At 39.0% G+C, this 6,830-nt stretch overlaps 1 protein-coding gene across 11 annotated transcripts in view; it reads left to right on the plus strand.

Moving 5' to 3' along the window:
- Positions 1 to 6,830, plus strand: part of GRIA1 (glutamate ionotropic receptor AMPA type subunit 1) — a 345,686-nt gene that overhangs the window by 312,307 nt on the left and 26,549 nt on the right. For 2 of the 11 annotated variants that reach the window (XM_072630789.1, XM_072630788.1), the window contains exon 14: positions 1 to 6,830. This exon is cut by the window's left edge; it is cut by the window's right edge and continues 2,824 nt beyond it. The exons of the other annotated variants lie outside the window; for them this stretch is intronic. The gene's annotated coding sequence lies outside the window, so the exon portion shown is untranslated. 11 annotated transcript variants of the gene reach the window in all.

Raw genomic sequence — 6,830 nt, forward strand, 5'->3', positions numbered from 1 at the left:
TGGAGTCAGCAGATAGTTAAAATTAAACTTTGGAAAAAAAATTGCCAGTGATGCCTTAGTAAGGTTATATAGAGTACTGGAGAAAGCATGGCAAATACTTAGAGTCAGAAGACCTGGGTTTAAGTCTTTAATTTGATTTAATTTTTTCTCAATTACATGTAAAAACAATTTAGCATTTGTTTTTTGTAATTTTGGGATCCAATTCTCTTTCTCCCTCCCTCCCTCTGCTTTACATTCCTTGAAAAGGCAAGCAATTTGATATAGATTATACATGTGCATTTCTATATTAGCCATGTTGCAAAAGAAAACACAGACCCCCTGAGAGAAAAAGAAACAAAAATAAAGTTTTTCAAATATTCTTTGATCGGCATTCAGACTCCATCAGTTTTCTCTGGAGGTGGACAGCCTTTTTCATCATAAGTCCTTCAGAATTGTCCTGGATCATTGTATTGTGAGAATAGTTAAGTCATTCACAGTTGATCATCATAAAGTATTGCTGATACTGTGTACAATGTTCCCCTGTTTCTACTCACTTCACTTTGCATCGTGTTCAAGTAAGTCTTCCTAGGTTTTTCTGAAAACATCCTGATTGTTATTTCTTGTAGCACAAGAATTTTCCATTATCATCATATACAGCACCTTATTCTGCCATTCCCCAGTTGAGGGGCATCCCCTCAATTTCCAGTTCTTTGACACCACAAAGAGAGCTGCTATAAATATTTTTGTACACATGAGTCCTTTTCTTTTTTCTTTGATCTCTGAGATATAGATAGTGGTGTTGGTGAGTCAAAAAAATATGCACAGTTCTTTAACCCATTGGACATAGTTCCAAATTGCTCTCCAAAATGGTTGGATCAGTTCACAATTCCACCATTAGTGCATTAGTGTTCCAATTTCTCCACATTACCTCCAATATTTGTCATTTTCTTTTTCTGTCATATTAGTCTTTGGTTCAAGTCATGATTCTCCTTCTAGCTACTCTGTGACCTTGAGCAGATCCTTCACCCTTCTGTGCTTCCATTGGCTAATGTATAAAATGGGGATGACAATGCTTTTTCTAGAATTAAGGTAAAAATATATATTTGCATTTATAAAATATATATTTGCATATTATATTATATTATATATTTATTATAATCCCAGATTATAGATTTAGAGCTGAAAGGGACCTCAGAGTCCAACCCTATGATTTTACAGATGAGGAATTTGAGGTTTGGACAATTTAAATGACTTGAAGAAGGTCAAAAAGCTAATAAGTATCAGAGGCAAGATCTGAACCCAGGTCTTCCCTATCTCCAAGTCCAGCACTCTACCTATTATATCAAACTATTTATCTGCTACAAGGATCAAATAACATATTACATGGGAAAGCATCCAATAATTCTTGAGTGCTATATTAATGTGAACTCTTTTGCATTGTGAACCACAGCTTCAGAGTTAAGAACTGGATTCAAGTTCTGCCTTTAAGACATGCTAGCAGTGCAACAAGTCACATCTTCTCAGTGCTCCAGATGACTCTGACCCTATCAGTTATAGATGAGGATCTGCATTGGGAGAGGATTTTAGAAACCAGAAGTACCCCTTCCCACAAGTGAGATCACCATTGAAAACCAAACATTCTTACCTCACTACTTCAAAAGTCTTGTTCATCCATGTGGTTCCCCATCTTAATGGCATAAACCCATTAACTCCTTGCCTTAGTTGTTGGTGGCTTTGTGAGGTAGTTTGGCCCCAAAATAAATAATACCATGGGAAAGAGCCCCACATGCACTTAATTAGGCTGGTCCCCAGATGGCAAACAACAATCCATCACTAGCCCTGGACTTGAAAGTTTTCAAGAAGGAGCATCTGCTAGAATTTGTGTCTCCTTGAGATAAACTTCAAAAAACTCAGAGTTACTTCAATCAATGAACTAAGAAGCATTTGTTAAGTATCTGTCAGGTGCCTGCACTATGCTAGGAACTGAAGAAACAGACAAAAAGGAGTCAGTCCTTGTCCCCAAGGAGCTAAGGGGATACACTATTCTGCTAAGGGGATACTACTATGTATCAGGAAGTGGTGGTCAGGAAAAGAGCTTTAGTCTAGATCAGGAGTTCACAGCGTCCCCATCAAGGAGTTCATTAGATAGATTTCAGGGATCTAAAAGCTTGGAAAAATTTTATTAATCTCTAACTGAAACTTAGCACTTCCTTCAGTGATTTAAGAGGAGTCCATAGGTGTCACTAGACTTCCAATGGAGCCCAAAATATAAAATAGATTAAGAACCCCTGGTCTAGATAATGCCAGTGAATAGTACAGAACAATAGATTGGCACACTCTTTCCAATGACAATCGTGATAATGATTTGTTTTTTTGCCTTAGGCAAAAGTGAAAAGTAGAAGGTGGGGAAAGTATTGTGTGACTGCAGAGGCAGGGTGGACAACCAGATGCCTCTTGCTAGCTAGGCTCTGATGTCCTGCTGGATGGCTGGATGGGATGAAGTATGATCTAAGGGTTTGGGGGCCAGCACTAAAGTGATTCGTTCATCTTCCAATCCAGGCAATGCCATACCAAGACCTATCCCAAAACTGAGTGTATTAATTCCTCTGAGGTAGATGTGGATAAGGTCTCTGGACATCCAGGCCCAGAAGATCACTCTTCCTAGTGGAAAAGGTGAACGGTAGTGGCCACCCTGACTAGGTCTTGGTGTCCTGATGGATAGCTAGGTGGGATGAAGCATGAACCAGCTTCTATCAGTCAACAAGCATTTAATAAGCACTCTCTATTGGACAGGTACTGTGCTAAATAAGCGCTAGGGATACAGTGGAAGACAAAAACAAGGGCCCAACCCTCAAAGAAATCCCATCTTACTGGGGGAACAATGTGCAAGCAACTATGTACACTTAAGATAGATGCAAAGTAAATAGAAAGTAAACTCAGAAAGAAGGCACTAGTATTGGGGAGGACCAGACAAGGCATCTTATAGAGGGTTGGAGTTGATCTTGAGGAAGCTGAATTTAGAGGAGAAAGTTGTTGTCATCTTTACTACTGTTATCATCATCAGTTTTCCTATTCTATAGCCTCCTGGAGATATGGAGGTGATGGTGAGTTCTCACAGCCTATGCCAGCAGAGTTAAACCTCTGGCAATTCCTGCCAAAATGATGTTAACTCATGTGATCCTTACAGCAACCCTGTGAGGCAGGCACTATCATTGAACCCAGTTTACAGAGGAGGAAACTGGGTCTTAAAGTGGTTAAATGACTTGCCCAGGCTCCTACAACCAATGTGTCAGAGGTGGAACTCGAATTCCTTTCTTCCTGACTCAGAGTTCATTGTTCTATCCACTGCAGCATGCTACCTCTCATTAGAACAGGTATTAGCAGTCTGGAGTGTGAAAGCCAATAGTGATATATGTGATGATTTTTTCTCTTTTTAACAGCCCTATAGCTATTTGAAGAGAGTGGTCATGTCCTTCCTAAATTTCTTCCTCAGGACAAATATTCCCAAATTCCTTCAATTTAATTTTTATGTAATGTGGTTTAACATTCCCTGCCAATCCTGCTTATCATTGTTCCTAAAATGTGAGACCTAGAACATAAGACAATGCTCCTCATGAGGTCTAACCAGGGGATCAGATAGTAGGACTGGCAGAATCACAGAATTTTATCATTCAGAGAGCACTCGTTGGCCTTCTGGTCCAACCTCTGCCTAGAAGAGAATCCTTAATTTATTAACATCTTAATTCGACAAGTGGTCATCCACCTTTGTTGAAGAGAGACACCTACTTCTTCCCAAGGCAGTCTCTTCCACATTTAGAGAGATCTAATTAAGTGGAAGTTTTTCCTTGTGTCAAGTCTAAGTTAGTGTTCTTGCAATTTCTTCCTAATAATTTTAGTTGTGCCTTCTGTGGTCAAGTAGGAAAAAACCTATTCCTCTTCTACTTTATAAACCTTCAAAACTTAAAAAACAACTCTGTCCCAAATAATCTTAAGTCCTGTCAACATCCTGATTTCCTTTCATACTTGGTCTCCTGCTTACCCCTAAAATATTCTGCAGATCTACCCCTACCTCTCTTGTAACCATATTCAAAAAAGTCAGTGAGACTGGTCTCCTATATGACCCTTAAGCCAAACTCTCTCCTTTTGATCACTGCTCCCTTTTTTAGACATTTACCAATTGTTCCTTTAGGAAAACTTCTAGAGCATACTAACCTATAGTTCATATACAGGCCCCACTTTCTTCCTTTGGAGAGGGAGGAGGAGAAGGAAAAATGAGGACCTGCACTGTCTCCAAACAGTACTTTTTCTATTGTAGATAATCCTTCCAGGATTTCTAGATCACCAAGATTGGCTCAGGTGTCACATCTACCAGTTTTTCCTGTACCTCACAAATGGTTTATCAGTCTGGTCAGTGGAACTCAGCAAAGAGCTCTTTTACTATTGCACTGCCTATGTTCTGTATCAAATCCTTGCCAGCCAGCTTTGCTCCATCCTTTCTGGTCAAAAAAATATCATTCTCTGAAAGCAAAATAAGAGTTAAAAAACTCCACTTTCTCTCCATCTTCCATTAATGTTCTTCCATTCATACTGAACAGCAGTCCTTTCCCCTTCTTTGATTCTTCTTATTCCCCTGATGTGACTTTCAGAGGCAGTATGGTGTGATGGATAGAAAACTGGTCTTGGCACTAGGAAAACCTGAGTTCAGCTCCCATTTCTAACACATACTGGCTGTGAGACCCTGGAAAGTAAATTAATGTCTCATTATTCCAGGCAGCTTTCTAAGATTCATGGCAGACCAGACACTGAGCTGCGTTTGTAGAAAGAGTTTCCTCCCTGAGAATTCCCAGTACCAGTATAATCACAGGTCTGATTTTTTGCTTTTCTCATCAGCCTCAGCTCATCCTCAACTTTAGCACTCTTCACCATCTTCTTATCAGACAGTGTCTCATTTTAGTGCTAACCCACAGTCATCTGTCCTTGCTTCCACCTTTTATACACTTCTTTTAACTCTTAAACTGGATGATAAGTTCACTGTGTATTTACATCAGCTTCTTCAGATGACAACCTATTTCCTTGGAACTGGAATTGTTTGCACTTGTATCTTTAGAATTTCATTCTTTCCCTCCTGAATAAACTTTCTCTATGGAATTTTAGGCCATAGGATCTAACTTTTCCTTTCTGTGATCCCTTTAAAAACTATTCTCTAGAAGTCTAGGATACATCTCAAGATTATACCTGGCTTTCCTCTCCATCTTTATCACAGATTCTAAAACATGGTGGTCACTTCCTCCAAAGATTCTAATCATTTCTACTTCAGCATCCAGTTCCATCTTGTTGGTCAGAAACAGGGTCAAGAGATCAAGTCCCTTTGTTGGTTCCTTTCTATGAAGGATAAAATTATCAGTAAGGCAAGCCAAGAAATGATTGTGCTGTACTTTGGCAGAGTTCCAGGAAATGTCCAGAAAAATGAAGTCTCCAATTGCTAGATTGATTTTGTGCTGAACTTGTGATATAATTGTTTATCTATTTCTTCTTTAATTCCAGGTGGGTTGTCATATACCCTGATAATAATCTTGCTTCCTTTTTTCTGCCTCTTTTGATTTCACACACATATTCTACATTGTACTTCCCCAATGTGGTCTCTTAGATTTCTGTACATGTTTATGTCATTCAATATACAATGTTATGCCTTCCCCCATCCATTTTATCTATCCTCTTCATTTTGAGCTATATTTCTGCCATGGGCCCCATCCTATCAAGCTTCAAATATTTATATGGTCAAGCTTGCTTCCTTGAACTAAGATCTGTTTGTTGAGTCATTTTCCAGTCATGTCCAACTCTTCATGATCCCATTTGGGATTTTCTTGGTGAAGATAATGGAGTTGTTTGCCATTTCCTTCTCCATCTCATTTGACAGATGAGAAACTTAGGCAAACGGGGTTAAGAGAGTTGCCCAGGGTCACACATGTAAAAAGTGCCTGAGGTCAGATTTGAACTTCCTGATTCCAGGCCTGGTTCTCTATCCCTCAGTCCAGTGATAGGCTCTCTATCCACCTAGCTGCTCACTAGGAGCTCTAGTGTACCCTATTTATTATCTACACTTGGTACATTTATCTATAGATGTATTCAGTCATAGACTGCTGTGTTTCTTCTTAGAGCCTATACATTTCTACATCTCCCTCTTGCTTTTATTCTTTCAGTCAGGTAGTTATTCTCTAAATTGCCTGTTTTTATTTATACACATAGACAATTTTCTCTCCCAATCTGTTTCATTGTAAAGCTCTTCTGATTGGTTATGAAAGACTGTGTAGATTTTTTTCCCAGCCCTTAATAGGGCCATACCTGGCCAAGAGCTGATCATTCCTATATTTTAAGCCATGGTCCAAGAATCCAGATCCCATTCTTTAACATTATTTTCTTAGCTAGCTGTTTACTCCAGATTTGTCTTTCTTCTGAAGCCTTTGCCTTTCATACTTCCTTCATTCTAGAACCCAGGTTTCTATTAAAGCAACCTATGATATCATTCACTTTTTTGGCTGCCAGATCACACTGCTGGCTTATATTATAACGATTCCCTGGCCCCCAGGTCCATTTCCCATGACCTGTCTTCTGGCCAATCTCTCCCATGCTGCACTCCTGCAATTAATTTTTTGGAATCCAAAATTTTATCGCAATTAAATTTCATCTCTTTCCCGTTATACTTATCTCTGTTGGTTTTAACTATTCCTTACTAAGGTATTAACTACGAGTAAAGTTGTTACATGATAAAATCTTCAGATATGAGTCCTGTTCCCAGTGGTATTTTCATTTTAATAGGGGACTTGTGAAGGAGTGAATAAATGAATACTTGG

Source organism: Notamacropus eugenii, chromosome 1, assembly GCF_028372415.1.
Source record: "Notamacropus eugenii isolate mMacEug1 chromosome 1, mMacEug1.pri_v2, whole genome shotgun sequence".
Lineage (NCBI taxonomy): Eukaryota > Metazoa > Chordata > Mammalia > Diprotodontia > Macropodidae > Notamacropus > Notamacropus eugenii.